This window comes from Pelodiscus sinensis, chromosome 2 (assembly GCF_052426305.1).
Source record: "Pelodiscus sinensis isolate ZL-2025 chromosome 2, ASM5242630v1, whole genome shotgun sequence".
Taxonomy (NCBI): Eukaryota; Metazoa; Chordata; order Testudines; family Trionychidae; genus Pelodiscus; species Pelodiscus sinensis.
Genome location: NC_143053.1, coordinates 253,673,768 through 253,686,202, shown reverse-complemented (window position 1 = coordinate 253,686,202; position 12,435 = coordinate 253,673,768).

Here is a 12,435-nt window from a genome sequence, read left to right as displayed (position 1 = left end):
GGATGCTGATATGCAAATGAAGTGTGGGATATTTAAATCCATGCTTCATTTGCACTTTCAATTTGCTTCATTTACATTCCTCTTTCAAAAGAGGACTGGAGTCTAGAGATAGTCTAGATTACCTCCCTCATCCAGTAAGGGCCCCACACCCTCTCTGATCACCCTCTTATTGCTAACATGCCTGTAGAAACCTTCCTTGTTCCCCTTCCCATCCCTTGCTAGCTGCAATTCCAATTGTGCTTTCGCCTTCCTGATAACTCCCCTGCGTTCTTGAGCAATAGATTTATACTCCTCCCTAGTCACCTGTCCAAGTTTCCACTTCTTGTGAGCTTTTTTTGTGTGTTTAAACTCATCAAGGATTTCCCTGGTAAGCCAATCTGGTCGCCTACCATATTTGCTTTTCTTACTGTGCATCGGGATGGTTTTTTCCTGTGCCTTCAATAAGGCTTCTTTAAAACACAGCCAGCTCTTCTGGACTTCTTTCCCCTTCGTGTAAGTATCCCAGGGGATCCTGCCCGTCAGTTCTCTGAGGGAATCAGAGTCTGCTTTTCTGAAGAAAAGGGCAGGTGCCTTGGGGCTTAGTGATTCAACGGGGCCCAGGGCTCTCGGCTGCTGCTGCAGAGCCCCTGGTCCTGTTACTCACCCCCGAGAGCTGTGCTGTGCACTCTGTGAGGTTCTGAGGGATGTCGGGGACGGGGTTGTAGAGGGCAGGTTGCTCCAGCCCCGCCCCTTTCACCTGAGGCCCTGCCCTTTCTGGGAGCATGGAGCCAGCCCCCCCACCTTGCCCAGGTGGGGCTCATGGAGGCTGTCAACTCCCCTGTTTATAGTGCACGGTGACTGGGCCCTGCTGTCTGTCCTCTGTAAGGAGTTAGGCCCTTTCCCCTTCTCCCTCACCTGGCTGATGTATTGGTACAGATTGGGCAAGTCTCCGGAGGGGGGGAACCTGCTCTCTGGATTCAACACAGCCACTAGCCCCATTGAGAACCGTCCCTTTTACTTCACTGAATTTAGCTCTGACATACTTGCCCTATTGCACTCTCTGCTGGATGGAGAACAGGGAGCGTGCGGCTCAGAGCTACTGCTCCCCATCTGAATTTGGTGTGTGAGTGCATGTGTGCTCACTAGCATCATCTATTTATATCCCACCCTCTCTGATTTCCACTCCGTGCACCTGACGAAGTGGTTTTTACATACGAAAGCTGATGCCCAAATAAATCTGTTCATCTTTAAGATGCCCTGGGCCTCCTCTGTTGTTTTCGGGAAGAAGAGGGTTATCTGTCTTGATAAAGATAAATCAAGAGTCTTTTGTGATTGTGTGTGTGTACAGAATTGCAGGGTGTGCAATTATTCACGGCCTACTTCTACATACTTGCCATTTACGCTGTTGTATTTTGCTCAGACTATTGATGACTTACTTAACTGGTTCCTGGTGAGTACAGATTTTGACTGACCACATACCTGAAGGTCTTGCTTCGATTTCCCTGTGTTTGGGGATTGCTTTTCCAGGGTGCATTAGAGCATAACACCTTTGTTTTAGGTCGTCTGAACCAGTCACTGATAAATAGTCTCCAGCTGTGAAAAAAACCAGGAATATGTTGCTGTGAGTTTTGGGGGCAGGGACATAGGAATTAAGTCCTGAATAAACGAGATGAGATGCCTGAGGACCTTAATGAGACATCAGGGGTTGTGAATTCTAATGAAGAGACAGTAAGAAGGATCTCGTTACTCCTTTGTTGATTTGCGTTGGAATCTGGCTCCTGCTGAGCCAGTGTTCTGAACACTGTTCAGAGGCTTTTGTGTCTTTGGTTTTCAGGACGGGCTGACAGGAACCTCGGGACGAACAAGGAGCCGGGGGAACGACAATACACATCATGGCTTCCGATAAATTATTCAGCTGTAGCAGTTCCGAGATGGCTTGTCATAGGCCTCCAGCACCCAGGAGCTGAGTGCCCCAGAGAGGCAGGCTAGCGTGTGCCCAAGACCTGTAGTTAAGGGGCAGTGGTGAACCTGTATGACACCCGAGCAGCCCTGGCAGGGAACTTGGGACTCACTCACGTTTCTATCTCAGACCCTCGTGCTCCTAGGGGGAAGTGACTTGCATCGGGTTGCCAACCCTCCCGGTTTCGTCGGGAGTCTCCCAGAATTGGACTGTATCTCCCAAAGGCCACTCTCCCAAAGGGCCCCATTTATCCTGGCTCCACCCTGCTCCCAGAAGCAACCAGCATGTTCCTGTGGTGAGCTTGGGGGGTCTCTGTGCACTGCTTCTGCCCTGAGTACTGAGTCTGCCGTTCCCATTGGCTGGGAGCTGTGGCCAATGGGAGCTGCGGGGGCAGTGTCTGTGGGCACGGGTAGTACGCAGAACCCTCTGACAGCCCCTCCCTCTGAAACTGAACATACCAGCTGCTTCCAGGAGTGGTATGGGGCTTGCCATAGGCTTGTGCCTACCTGGAACCTGCACCCCGAACCCCCACTGCACTCAACCCTCTGCCCCAGCCCGGAGCTTCCTTCCTCGCAGAGCCTGCACTCCCATCCCAGCCCTGAGCCCCCTCCAGCACCCAAGCCCCCACCCAGAGCTGCACCTTGTACCCTGACTCCTGCCCCAGCCCAGTGACAGTAGGGAGGAGAGGAGTGAGTAATAGAAGGAGCAGGGATGGTGTGAGTGGGGTGGGGCCTCGGGAAGGGGCAGGGCTAGGGTGTTGGGTTGTGTGATCATTGGCCACTCTAGTACATGGCCTTGCGATTGCTTCTCTCTTGTGATAACTCAGTTCTGGGGAGGGGGCAGAGCCAAAGTGTCGCTTACTCCCTGTCCCTACGTTCCTTGCTCGCTGGGCTTGGGGATGGGTGAAGCAGTAGCCCTGCGACGTCCCCGCACCCAATATCGGAGTCCGGAGCGGCCACGGAGGGACGTCCGTGACTCTCTTCCCTCCTGTGCAGCCCTGTAAGGACAGTCATGCTTGGCCACAGGGACTCATCACAGGGGTTCCAGAGTAGCCTGTGGGGCGGGGGGGAAGTTGGGCTGGATGAAATGGGCTTGTACGTTTGATAGTCTTACCCTCTGGCTCCCTCGCAAGCTCTGGAATAACAAGAAAAGGTGCCTCAAGGGGCTGTACAATGATTGAGCTTTGGAGGCCAGGGCTACGTGCTCCCCATCACCTCAGGCGGTCATAGACCTGGTGTTTGTAGAGCGCTGGGCGCAGTCTTCGTTTTGCACAGGCGCTGCCAGAAGAAATTGTGCGGTGCTCTGGGGTGCAGCTTTGATGCGTTAGTACCTGGCACTCTTCCCTCCAGGAGGTGCGGGGGTGTTGGTCTGAGGCCTGGTTTATACTAGCATGGCTGGAGTCAGCTTACCTTAAGCTGAACCTTGGCGGGAGGCTGACGGGAGCAAACGTTCCCAGCTTCCCTTACTCCTCGCAGAACAAGGAGTTCCGGATGCTGGTGGGGGCTGCCCTCAGCATTCGATTTAGTGGGTCTATACTAGACCCGCTAAATCGAATACTAGAAGATCGATCTCCAGAGCGTCAATCTTCTCGTAAGTATAGACATGCCTTGATTGTTTATATTCCAGAGCACCTTTCCCAAGGCACTTTTCCCATGCTCTGACTTCCTGGCCATATTCTAGTTTGAGTAGCAACTAGGGTTGCTAGGCATCCGGTATCGGCATGGACAATCCAATACTTGTGCCCTCTGTCCAGTAAAAAAACCAGAAAATATTTTCTGTTTTACTCAGACGGAAGGCCTCGTGGGACATTCCCCCACTGCCACGTCTGGCGGAGGTGGGGGGAGTGGTGAGCATGGGGCGCAGCGCCTCTTTCTTTTGTCCCTGTTGACTCAACAACTTTGGTCTCCTGGTTTTTTTGCTCAACTAATTTTTCCCCCGCCCAAGGGCCACATTATGACTTTCTTGGGCCCTAGGCACTTTTGCTTTCGTGGGCCCCTTCCTCCATAAAAAAAAAATATATATATTAAAAATTATTTTTGATAGAGCTTTAAATACTTCAACATTTTATTTTTTTTCTGTTTTAGGCAAAATGTAATAGATTTTCGTGGTCCCTAAAAGTTTCATTTTTTTCGGATGTGAGAAAAAAATTAAAACATTGTCTTCGACCCTAAAAGTTCATTTTTTTTCTTCTGATTTTAAAAGAAATTTAAACATTTTCGTAGGCCCCTAAAAGTATCGTGGGCCCTAGACACTGTGCCTACTGTGCCTAATGAATAAGTTGGCCCTGTCCCCGCTATGTTCGGTATTTTTTTTTAAGTATCTGACAACTCTAGTAGCAACATCCTGCCTCCCCTGCCATCTATTCCTGATGCTTCATTTATACATTCAGTTCATCCTGACCTCTTCATTTAGGGCCGATGACTTTTGCAGCCTTCTTCACTCCTGCTTGCCCGCCTGGCTGTTGTGCAGTTTGGTCTCCTAAGTTGTGCTGATGTCTGGTCCATGTACCAAGTCTCTGGCCTCCCCCTGGGTTATTTTCTATCAATTATTATTGCCAGGGACCTCCTGAGAATATAACTCTCAGGTCTAGTCTGGATAGGTCAGGATCAAGGTAGCCTAGAGTCCCTTAACTTGTCTTCAAGGGGGCATCCTGCTGTAGGCCTGTTACAATTTCACTGCGTCATACTCATTTTCACTTCCCCCCTCAGTGGAGGGGGAGTTGTGTTGAGATATGAGGATGATTGTAAATGTGACTGACAGCTGCACCGTAGGGTCTGTTTTGCTGGGATTCATGATCCCTGCATCCAGCTTTAGGCACTATATGTCCAACATTATATTAATTTCATTTGCCGCTTGTTTCTGCTCGACGTTGTAGTTACACAACCCTGTTCTGCATATGCTCCCAGTCTCATTCCTACAGCCCTGGCAGTACATTTCCAGGCCAGACTTTCCCTTACCACAGGGCTGCCAGCCAGGCAGTGCTCCATCTCATCAATTTTTAAACAAACTTCTATTAAGGATGAGAAGTGAAAATCCCTGATTCATTTCTCTTGTGACCTCGGGCTACATTGCTGCTGAAGACAGAAGTGGCTGTGAGAAATGCATGCTTTACATCAGACCGGCTATGCGGCACCACAGGGCTGTTTCAAAATTGTTCTCTGTTCCGGGCAAAATGCAAGGAACTTTTAAAGGAATCCCACGTTTTTAGAATGATCTGCCACTTAGAGCAACAAGGGTAGAATTCCTCTCCTACTGCTCCAAAATGCAAATTCTTGTACCATGTTAGTGCCAGGAAAATCTCCATTGGCAGTAGAGTAGCTATGACACATAAACTTGAGCAGTCTGGATTCCATCCAGAGCAGTGATACGCTCTTATACACAAGGGCTACATCTAGACTGGCATGATTTTCTGCAAATGCTTTTAACTGAAAAGTTTTCCATTAAAAGCATTTGCGGAAAAGAGCATCTAGATTGGCACAGACACTTTTCCGCAAAAGCACTTTTTGTGGAAAAGCGTCCGTGCCAATCTAGATGCACTTTTGCGCTAAAAAGCCCCGATCGCCATTTTCACGATCTTTTGCCCGAATGGGAGCAGCATAGTATTTCCACAAGAAGCACTGATTTCTTACATGAGATCGTCAGTGTACCTGCGGAAATTCAAGTGGCCAGTGTAGACAGCTGGCAAGTTTTTCTGCAAAAGCAGCTGCTTTTGCGGAAAAACTTGCCAGTCTAGACACAGCCAAGCTGTTTCATTCTAACATCATTGCTTATGCATATGGAATTTTCATGTTCCACCTGTCCTTGGCATATCTTTTGAACAATATTTTCAATATTTTGGTCTTTTTGTAAGAACATATAAACAAGCAGAGCGTCTTGAAAACGTGTGTATTTAGCAGCATGTTGTTCAGATGGGTGATAATGAAAGATTCAAAGAGAAGGATATTGGCATTCAAGAGGAATTGTTATAGGAAGATCCTGAGAATAGGATGGATGCAGAAGGTCACCAATGAGGAATTATATAGGAAGATACAGCCAAAAGAGAACCTCCTGCAGGTTATACAATGGAAGTTACAGCTATTTGGGCATATCTGCAGAATGAACAACGAGCAAAAAGTTAAGACCCTGGTATTCGGCATAATGCAGGGGTGTCCAAACTTTTTTCAAAGAGGGCCAGATTTGATGAAGTGAACATGCATGAGGGCCGACCATTTTGCCTGACATTCTTTGAACCATTAAAATTAAATACAAATTAACTATTTTATGCAAAGTCTATTGCAAACGGCATACTTTTCATTTCGTCACATGGATGACAAATCTAAACAGGTGTTAAATCACTCTGCCTTTCATATCTGAAGGCCAGATGGAAAAAAAAAATCCAGGAAGCTGAAATATGTCAGGAACATTGTAAAGTACAGTACATATTATTGGTAATAAAGGTTGTCTGTCAACTTAAGTTCAAAAAATATGAACAGGAACATAACACCAAGTATACATGTCGTGTCCAAATATATTTATAACTGATTTAGACCAACTGACATTAACTGAGATTTTACAATGTATTCATCTCAATACATATGGATTCGTTGGGGGCCATAAAAGATAGATATTGCCAAATTACCTGTGGGGCCGTATTAAACTGGAACACGGGCCGCAATTGGCCTGCGGGCCGGACTTTGGACATGCCTGGCATAATGGATGGTCCGAATAGGAGAGGCAGACCGCACAGTGAGTGGGGAGATGATATAGTAGAGTGGCGTGGAGCTAGTCTACAGAAACAAAGCCACTCCGCACTGGACAGGGAAAGATGGAAGGAAATAGCGAGGGAAGCATTGGACACCAACGGGCATTGAGTCCATGGTTGATGATGATAATGATCCTAGGTCAGACCAATGGTCCTCCTAGGCCAGTATACTGTCTCCTGACAGTGGCCAATGCCAGATACTTCAAAGGTAATGAACGTAATAGGGCAATCAAGTGATCAAATAAATGTGCAATTGATCAAGCCGCTCACGAACTCCAAAGTCCACAAGCAGGCAGTCCAACGGACAGAAGGGGCCATGCTGTCAGACACTGAGAACAAACATCAGTTCACACCTGCCATTTTGTCCCCAGCTTCTCTGCTTCTACATTTTGGGCATACCAGATTTTAGGGGCTGTGGACCTGATGCGAGGAGAAGCCAAACATTCCCCATCTCACTGGAAGCAGCAGGACAGCCACATGTTACTGCTCAGGAGCAAGGCTGGTGGAAAGAAAGATGGTCTTATGATTGTCACAAGGAACATAGAAGCGTTGGAGGGGAGGGGGCTAGGCACTATTCTGCCACTGACTTCCTGTGTGACCTTGGGTGCATCATTTAATCTCTGTGCCGTGGGCCCCCAGCAGTAAAATATGGATAGCAGCAGTTCCTTTCTCCCATCCGGCATCTTGTCTCTTTAATTTATAATCAATTTGGGATAGGGTCTGTCTCTGTATATTGCCAAAATCAGGGGTGGGGAACCTTATTTGGGTTGTGGGCCACTGACCCACAGAAAAACCAGTCGGGGGCAGTACAAACGTGAGAAGTAAAAAGAAAACAAAACAAAACACCCTGAGAGATGTGCCCCCCGACTGAGAAACAGAAAGACACTCCTCACATTCCCCTCACACACCTGGTGGGTTCTCCTAGGCTCTGGGTTGAGGCCAGAAATGAGGGGTTCAGAGTGTGGGAGGGGGCTGCTGGGAAGCAGGCTTGAGGTGTGGTCTGGGCAGGAAGGAGGGTGCAGGAATGGGATGGGGCTAGGAGCGCTGAGTGATGGGGCGCAGCTCCCCGGGGATGTACATGGCTCAGTGGCCCCTGTTGTTCCGAGGCACCACCCCATGCTGCTCCTATTGGCTGTGATTATGGCCAATCAGAGTGGCGGTGGAAAAGCCTTCAAGCAGCACTATGTGGGCAGGGAAGGGAAATGAGGAGCAGCAGCACACAGGGGGAGCTGCGGGGCTAAAGCACTAGCATGTGCTCCCCAATGCTGGGGGGCAGAGAGCCCCGAGTCTCAGGGGTCAGATCCACACAAGGCGGGGGTTGGATTCAGTCCCCGGGCTGTAGGTTCCTCATCCCTGGCCTAAATCTACTAATCCTGGTTGGGGTTTGTAGGCACTATCACAGACCAAAAGTGTGTGTATAAACAACACTTTATTGGCTTGCTTAGCAGCCCCAAGTAACCCTGCCCACAGGTAATGAAAAAAGACTCGTGTATCCAGTCGGTATACAATAGCAACAGATGCTGCAGCACAAACTGTTGTATAGAGACTGGCTGATGTTTTGGTTAATGGCCTTTGGCTGTGATTTGGGCCACCTTTTCTTTCCAGCCGGTCATTAATTTCCCTGGGAATGTTGAGCCCTCGGTGGTTATTGGTTCTCTCAGGGTATGTCTACACGTTCGAGAGAGGGATGCAAATGAAGACATTCGAAATTGCAAATGAAGCCGGGATTTACATATCCCATGCTTCATTTGCATATTCGCGTTATGGCGCTATTTTGATATAGCGCCATATCGAAATAACAGATGCTGTTAAGACGCGGTTATTTCAAGAAAAAAACCTTCTCTCAAAATAACTGGTAAACCTCATTGTATGAGGAATAAGGGTTATTTTGAGAGAAGGGTTTTCTCTTGAAATAACCGCGTCTTAACAGCATCTGTTATTTCGAAATGGCGCTATTTTGAAATAGCTCCATAACGCACATATGCAATTGAAGCATGGGATATTTAAATCCCGGTTTCATTTGCAATTTCGAATGTCTTCAAATGCATCCCTCTCTTGAAAGGGGGTGCAAGAGCAGACATACCCGAAGGCAGGTGGCTTCCTTGGAGTGGCAGCTGAATGGAAGCTGAATGCTGATCAAATAATCAAGGTTTCTCAGTGAACATCTTCCAGGTGACTGTAGATGGAGAATTTTTAGGTCCATCTCTGCCACTGAAAATTATTTTCACCTAGGAGTCCCTATCTTAGAGCTTTGCTATTTGAGTTCCTTTCCACTGAAGAGAAACAGATCTTGTTTCACTGAGGTTTTTCCTTTGGGAATAATTGTACACAGTGCGGCGCTTGGAATCTTTCCATTTCTGCCCTTTGTCAAGGATTACAAAGTTTACAAAAACCTTCCCTAATTAAGAAAATGTCAGATTTCCAAAGCGGTTTTGGAGGGTGTTTAGTTTATAGAGACAACATGAAGACAGTTTTACATCATTTTTAGTTCCTTCTGTCAATTAGAATCCAGCGACGAAAATAAAAAGACTTGTGTTTATAGACGATCCCTTTTTCGCCTCAACATCCATGCACACGTTGGTTTATTACAGAAGATCTTTGATTTTTATGGGTGCGTAATGGGAAGTGCTCCAACCTTTAATTAAATAAGTGGCTTGTAAAATCAGGGGGAAAATGCAGAAGAATCCAAAAACATTTCGGTTTCAATAAAGTTTTATAAAACCGAAGGTCAGAAAATCAGGGTTTCCTCGTATATGGCTGCCTGTCACAGCTGGTCTACTGGCATTGCTGAGCATTAGCTGATGAATATGTAAGCACTAGAAGACTTACCTGGAATTGCCCGGTTCCTTTGGTCGGGAGGGAGGGAGCAGTTGGAGTCAGGGCAAGGCCTTGGGAATGTGTGTGTGTGGGCGGAACAGGAGGCTGGGGGCATGGAAGGTGCAGGGTTTAGGGTGGGGGGTTGAGGAGGGGCTCAGGGCAGGGGGCTGGAGAAGGGGGGTGTGAGGAGGGGCTTAGGATGGGGGGGAGGAGCCTATCCGGCACGACTTTCTCTCTTCCCTGAGCCAGCAGGGCCTTCTCTCTCTCCTCAGCACCCCCAGTCAACAGGGTTTTCTCCCTCCCCCTCCCTGCCACTGTGGCCAACAGCTGGGGGTGGGAAACAGTTTGGGGCATGGATGCTACTTACCCCATCTGGTGGCTGGCAAGATAGCGAGCCCTGGTCCTGCTGGCCACTCTCTTGGTGGTGCAGCTTGCCTCCAGTGGTCACACTACAGTATAGCTCTCCCTTGCACTCGCTGCCCCCAGTGGCCATGCTCAGTATTGTATCCCTCCTCCCTTTCCATGTTGCGGGACACATTCCCATTCCTGGCACTTCCTATTTTCCTGGCACAATCAAACCCTGGCCTTTCTTTAAATTAGGAGAAGAGGCAGCTGCGTACCAAATGTGGTGACTCTAGCTCTTGTCACTTAGAAGGAGTCCTTGAACCAGATGGGCAGATCTGTGAGTCTCAGATGGGCAGACAGACATTTCTAAAATATTAGATTGAAGTAATCCTGCAGCTGTATTTGCACAATGCACCAGAATTCTGCCACGTTCTCAACAGCTGTGCTCAAAAAGTACTGCGATGGAGTCTGGGTTGAAGGTACAGAGAAGATCCACAAAAAATGCTTTACAGTGAGAGCTCCATCATTTAGCCTCTGACAAAGACAATCAAGCATGATGGTCTGTAAGACGTAGCTGATATTTTCTCTTTGTGACGGTAAAGGCCCCTTTAAGTAAAGGCAGAACAAGAACCAATGGCTGGAAGTGAAAGTCAGACAAATGCAAATGAGAACAAAGGCACAAATGTCTAACAGTGAGGGTGGTTCACCATTGAAACAAAGAAAGTGGGAGATTCTCCATCTCTTGAGGTTTTCAAGATCGGGCTCCTTTCTGGAAGATGCACTTTGGTTAGGCACAAGGTACGGAGCCTCAATACAGAGGTAACTGGATACAATTATCTCGCCTGTGATGTATGAGAAGACAGATTAGATCATAATGGTTCCTTCTGGCCTTAAAAATCTCTGAATCTCCCTGGGAAACTTGGCCTTAAGAATGAGCACTTGAGAAAAGATGGTGCGTGCTGTTGGAACAGAAAAGTTACGTCTTCAGAGTTTGCATCCTCTGTATACAATCCTGACAAGATGCACCAGAAATGTTCTTGTAAGAGTCCCAATATTTCCCAGGACTGGATGCCCCAGGAGAGCTTGCCTGACTTGCATCCTGCTTTCTTCTCCACTCAATGATACGCCTGGAAGGAAATTACACCCCTCCACGCTTGGGAAGGATGGAATAAAATAAGCAAGGTGAGCAGCACAGAGAAAACAAATACCAAGAGGATCTGTCTTAACTCTTCATCATCCTGATCCCAGAGGTGTCCTGACCAGCCTGGGCCAGAGAAGGGGGTCACAGATGACATTGCCAATGCCCCCTCCTCTGGCTCTGCTTGAATCCCAAACAATTTGTCCCTCCCACTTCTCCCCCACACCTTGTGTGTCCTTTCCCTTCCCTACTTTATTTCTTCTCTTTCCTTTCCCCCTCCTTTTTCCTTCTGTCTAAGGGGAGTCTGGCTTAGCCAGGCCAGCCTGTATGGATATTTTGCTGTTGTGCTGGAAGCCTTTAATGAGAGAGGCACCTAAAAGCTATGGGCAGCCGGTGACTTGGCCGTTGGGGGGGGCTAGCCTCTGGCCCCTTCCCCTGTGCCCAAGTCCCTGTCTCTCTCCATCTGCCTCCTCTTCTGCCCCCCTTCACCACAGGGGCCCATAGGACCCCCCAGCACAGCCTTCAGTCCCAGCGCCAGGTCTCCAAGGGGTGACGCCTCAGCCCTGGCGCTCCGGGCAGCCACGCCCAGTTCTGGTGCTGCACGCAGTGTGGCCAACCCTGGGGCTTTGGTTGGCATAGCCCCATCACCAACTGCTCTGACTCTCTGCGGCTGGCAGGCCTGCCAGCCCCAACCAGCCCAATCCAGCTAAGGCAGCGCCCTAGGAAACGCTGGAGGGGGCCTGTCCTGGAGCGGGCTCTGGGTGGGGCCACACTAGGCTGTTTGGGAAGGCACAGCCTACCCCTGCCTATGATACCCACCCACCCAAGCATGCCCTCAGCAGCCTGGTCTTGGAGAGGCTGAGCAGCCCACGTGCTGTGCCTCTGTTTCTCCAGTGAGCCAGCAGCAGCAGCTGCATTTTCTCTTTGCTGTTCATTTCCCCTTCTTATGGGTGGCTGTCTCATTTTGTCATCCGAGGAAATGGGATTGGGCTTTCTCAACAACACCTTCCCAGCCCTTCTCCACTAACTTCTCTTCTTCCCCCCAAAGGACAATTATTGCTAAGCGTAATACCACCTAAAAGACTGTCAAACAAAGAGTTTCTCTCCCCCCCCCTTATAAATACCCCCCTACAGCTAACGGGAAAGCTCAAAGGCTGTTAAAACGAAAGTCACATTTACCCGTCTTTTAGCGAATATACTCTGCATCCAAATATACCCTGCACCAGACTATACCCCACGGTTTTTGCTTTTTGAGTTAAAAAAATCTTGTATGCCCTGCGAATGAGTATAACCCATGGGGTATACAAGGCTGTGCCGGGGGTATATTTATGGCGTGGGGGGCGGGGGGATTAGCCAGCCACTCACCACCCAGTTCCTGTGTGGCCACCAGCTGCCATCCTCCAGACAGGGGAGCGCTCACCACCCAGTCCCTTCACAGCCGGATGAGCACTCCCC